We start from the raw sequence: 5,314 nt of genomic DNA, 5'->3' as shown, positions 1-5,314 counted from the left end.
GGTGGAGGCAAATCTATGGTGGAATATGTTGAGGATTTGACTAAAATTGTTGCTAGAGCCAAAGAGATCAGAGATTCCTTCAACCCTAGGTTTGAGCAAATTGAGAAGGACCTGACAGAGATAAAAACTAATGATAATGCTATGGACCAGAGAATGGCGGATACTGATAACAAATTCAACAAAATTGAAAAATGCCTCAAAAGTATTTCTGAACAAAGCTATAGCATTCTGAAGGCCTCAGCCGACAATACCAAAATCCTCATTAGTAAACTAGAGGATGAGAAGGATTCCCTGGGGTTGGAACGAGACGTTGAAGGTACGGGAGAAGTGCAAGGACCTAGAACAAGGACCAGAGGCAAAAAGAAGGAGAAGAAGCCAAACAAGGATATGGAAGAACTCACAGTTGTTGCGGAAAACTATGACCAGCTGGTCAATAAGGCGGCATATCTTCTTAGGTCTTTATAGTTTTTGTTTATCTTTTTGTCTTTTCTCTGGTTTTTCCACTTTGTTGTTCCTTTCGTTTGCTGTCTGTTCGGTTCACTGGCCTTTTTGCCAGTCATTTTGTAAGATGTTTCAAGCAGGTCTGGATGCTTTTTGATGAACTATTTTATGCTCCCATGTTAAAGGTTTCGGGTCCTTAAAACCTATTTTTCATATTAATCGGAACAGTTTTGCTAAGAGGGGGATGCCATTCTCTTTAAGTGTTAAAGGTTTTTTTCTATAGTGGGACTTTTTTGTGTGATTTTTCAGATTTGAGAAGAGGATTTAAATCCATGGCTTCTACTTCATGAACATATATTGAGAAATTCACTGTTACTCGCTACAAGATATAGAAACTAAAGATGGAAGATGTTTTGGAGGAAAGAGATCAATGGTTGTCAGTTTCACATGAAAATAAACTAGACAACTACTTTGGATGATTATGCTTGGAAGAAATTGTTGGAAATATGAGTTGATGTGTTGTTGTGGTTGTCATTGATATCAAACTTGTTGTTTTGGTTTGGTTTAGATTGTTTGTGGTGCAGAGTTATCTTGTTGTATTATTGGTGCAGTTGTTGTGTTGGTTGTTTCAGAAGTGCTCGGGTCCAAAATCTGTTGTTGGTGATGAATATTATTATTTTTTTCATTGGATATAGTTTCAATATCATGAATATGATGGTTCTGAGGTTCGAAAGCATCTTTGTGTTCCCCAAGTGTTGTGGTATTTTTCATTGTTGGTTGTGAGATTCTATGTTTGACCTATCCTTAGGTTCAGATGTGATTTATGGAAGCATGTTTGATGTTTTATGGGTCTCGTTGTAGCATGAGGAGATCCAGATTTCAATTATTTGCTTTGTAGAGTATGTTTTTGTCGGTAATTGTTTATATGGTTGTGTAGCATGTGGATATGATATTGGTTAGGTTCCAGTGATTACAAATCGGTGAATTAATCTTTGGAAGATGTGTTTTGGTCCTCTCTTTCTCTTGGAGTGGATCATCGTGTGTTTTTGTTCGGAAAATATATTTCGATTTAGGCTAACTTGTTTTAAGTTTTGATGATCTATCTTGTATATATTGCATTTGGATGTTTGAGTTAGAGAACAAGGAATGAGAGAGTGTAGATGATGTGGTAAAGTGCAAAGATCAGAGGAAGTGTGAGCAGTGAAGAAGAGTTATGTTTGAATAATATGCAAACTGTGTTGAGATTATGACAGAGAGTTGAGACAAAGTATTGGTAGTTGAGATCAGATTTGTGTGTGTTGGTGTTGGTCACTTGATGTAGAATTCAAGGACAAGTTCATGATCGAGAGATCCTTCTTTTTAGATCATTTTTCTATATCTTGCCCTGAGTCCAGTAAGCTTTAGGTTTTTCAAGTCCTTTTGTATTTTGTCCCATGAGCAGTTAGCCTTGGTGTACACGTTCGGAGCAGTTATCTCTATCCTTTTGTAATCACTTCATATATAGTGGATTATCTTGTGGGTTGACTCCCACCAAGGTTTTTCCTTGTTTGGGTTTTCCACATCTAAATATTGGTGTTCATGTGTTGGATATGTGTTGTTCATTAATTATTTATATGATGTTGTAATTGTTTGTTTGGACTGATTCAGACCCCCTCTTAGTCATGCCTTGGTTTCAATAATTGTTATTAGAGTGTGGTTCCTCTTGAGTAAGCTTAACCACTTGAGGTAGATCCAGTATGGCCTAAGACATTCATTACAAAGTTCTTATCTTTGATGGTACAAATTTTCCATATTGGAAGGAGAGAATGGAGTCGCATTTGGTGACATTGTAGAATGGAATTTGGGAGATCATTTGGACTGGATATATAGAGCCAGGGTGGTGGTAAGACTTCGGATGAGATAAAGTTGAAGGAAGCTAATGCAAAGGCTAGAGGTATAATTCTAAGCTACATAAGTGATTCAGTGTTTGGAATAGTAAAAGGATTGAAGGAAGATAAAGTTGTGTTTGACATATGAAGGTGATGCAAAGACAAATCAGGCTAGGTTGATGAATTTGAAGCAGAAGTATGAGTACCTAAGAATACTTGAAGATGGAGTTGAGAACTATATTCACAAAGTGACTGATCTTGCTGATGGCATTAGAGCTACCAGAGGACATTTGGAGGAATGTGATGTTGTGCATAAGATCTTGTTGACTTTGCCTAAATCCTACAAGCCACAAAGATGTTTTATATAGGAGAGTAATGACTTGAGCAAATATACTATTGATCAGCTTATTGGTACTTTAGCAACCTATGAGATTTCATAAATGGAGGAAGAGAAAAAAGAAAAGAGAGAAGCAACATTTAATGTTTCAAGATTTGATGATCCGAAATGCAGTGGAGACCTAGATGAAGTTGAAGCAAATTTTGTAAGAAGATTGCAGCAAGGCGCTAGGAAAAATAAAGGTAAGTTACATCTGAAATGTTTTTTCTTGTGCTATAATTAGACATTATGCTTCTAATTACAAGTACATAGAACCTTATAAGAGTTCTGGTTATGATCAGAAAATGCACAAGTTTAGAAGACACAATTTCAACATAAAAGAGAAGAAGGGATTGTGCTCTATTGAAGAACATACATTTGAAGATGAAGTTGAGGATGACTCGAATGAAGAATCTTTGTCTTTAGCAATTGAGGATAAGGTGAGTGCTTTGGAGAAATTGGAAGGTGAGAAGACTTTTAAGACTACAGTGCATGCTAAGATAGAACCAAATGCATGGATTATCGAATCGATATGTTTAAATCATACGACCGGTGACAAAGATAGTTTATTAATCTGAAGAAATATGATGGAGACTATAAAGTTTGTTGGAAAAGATAATGCAGCTATTTGAGGTATTGGAAGCATTTCAATTGATGGAAAGCATAAGACTGGTGATGTTTATTATGTTGAAGGATTAAGATAAATTGAGTAATATGTGTTTGAGCAGTATATCTTATCATATTCTGAGCAATGTGTTTTGGGAGAGATTGTGTTAGTTCTAGCAGAGTTTGAGAGATATTGAGCAATATTGTTCTTCTTTGAGTTTTGGTTCAAGTGCAAGTTTTATAAAGTGCTCAACAAGTGTTGTCATCAATGAAAAAGGGGGGGATTGTTATAAATATGAGTTGATGTGTTGTTGTGGTTGTCATTGATGTCAAACATGTTGTTTTGGTTTGGTCTAGAATATTTGTGGTGCAGAGTTATCTTGTTGTGTTATTGGTGTAGTTGTTGTGTTGGTTGTTCTGAAAGTGCTTGGGTCCAGAATCTGTTGTTGGTGATGAATATTATTTTTTTCTTCATTGGATATAGTTTTAGTATCATAGATATGGTGGTTTTGAGGTCCAAAAACATCTTTGTATTCTCTGGGTATTATGGTATTGTTCATTGGTGGTTGTGAGATTCTATGTTTGACCTATTCTTAGGTCCAGATATGATTTGTGGAAGCATGTTTGATGTTTAATGGGTCTCACCATAGCGTGTGGAGATCCGAATTTGAGTTATTTGCTTTGGAGAGTATGTTTTTCTTGGTAATTGCTCATATGGTTGCATAGTGTGTGGATGTGATGTTGGTTAGGTTTCGATGATTGCATATCGGTGAATTAATCTTTGGAAGATATGTTTTGGTCCTCTCTTGCTCCTAGAGTGGATTAGCATGTGTGTTTTTGGTTTGAAAAGTATATTTTGATTTAGATTTAATTGTTTTAAGTTTTGATGATCTATCTTGTATATAAGGCATTTGGTTGTTTGAGTTTGAGAACAAGGAATGAGAGAGTGTAGATGATGTGGTGAAGTGCAAAGATCAAAGGAAGTGTGAGTGACAAAGAAGAGTTGTGTTCAAATGAAATGCAAGTTGTGCTGACACTATGACAAAGGGTTGAGATAGAGTGTTGGCAATTGAGATTAGAGTTGTGTGTGTCGATGTTGGTCACTTGATGTAGAGTTCAAGGACAACTTCATGATCAAGAGATCCTTCTTTTGAGTTCATTTTTTTGTATCTTGCCCTGAGTCCAGTTAGCTTCGCGTTTTGCAAGTCCTCTTTATATCTTGTCTTATGAGAAATTAGCCTTGGTGTACAAGTCCAGAGTAGTTAGGTCTATCCTTTTGTAACCATTTTGTATATAGTGGATTATCTTGTGGGTTGACTCCCACTATGGTTTTTTTTTGTTTGGATTTTCCACGTATAAATCTTGGTGTTCATGTGTTGGATACATGTCGTTCATTAATTGTTTATATGTTGTTGTAATTGTTTGTTTGGACTGATTCATTCCCCTCTCAGTGTTGCCTTGGGTTCAACAGAAATTGGACAAGAAGGCAAGACAAAATTTAGTTGTCTTACTAATTTTGTCCTCTTGAATGTCTTCGTGGAAGATATCATATACAAGTTCTGGAAGAGGATTGGTGACATTTATCAATCAAAAAATTTGTCTAGTAAGTTATATCTCAAGTGAAGGTTATATTCTTTGAAAATGAAAGTGTTAGCAACAACAAAGAAGGAGGATTGAGAGGGGGGGGTGAATCAGTCTTCATTGGATTATCAAAATTAATTACAAAACAAATCTGATAAACTGCAACAATAAGACATATAAGCAAATTGAAAGCACAACACACAACAACAAGATTTTTGACGTGGAAAACCCGGTTAAGGGAAAAATCATGGTGGGAACCTACCTACAGTAAGATGATACTTTGCAGTAGTATGTGAACATATTACAATGGGGAATGCACATGCATTCAAGCACACTACCTAGAGCTCACTGCTCAAAAGATAATGGTCCAGAAGGCTACAACCCTGAAGGAAGCCTCACTGACTTACACTAAAATTCATAATACAATCTGGAAGAAATGAAC

Source organism: Cryptomeria japonica, chromosome 7, assembly GCF_030272615.1.
Source record: "Cryptomeria japonica chromosome 7, Sugi_1.0, whole genome shotgun sequence".
NCBI lineage: Eukaryota > Viridiplantae > Streptophyta > Pinopsida > Cupressales > Cupressaceae > Cryptomeria > Cryptomeria japonica.
Note: the sequence above shows the minus strand (reverse complement) of the source record.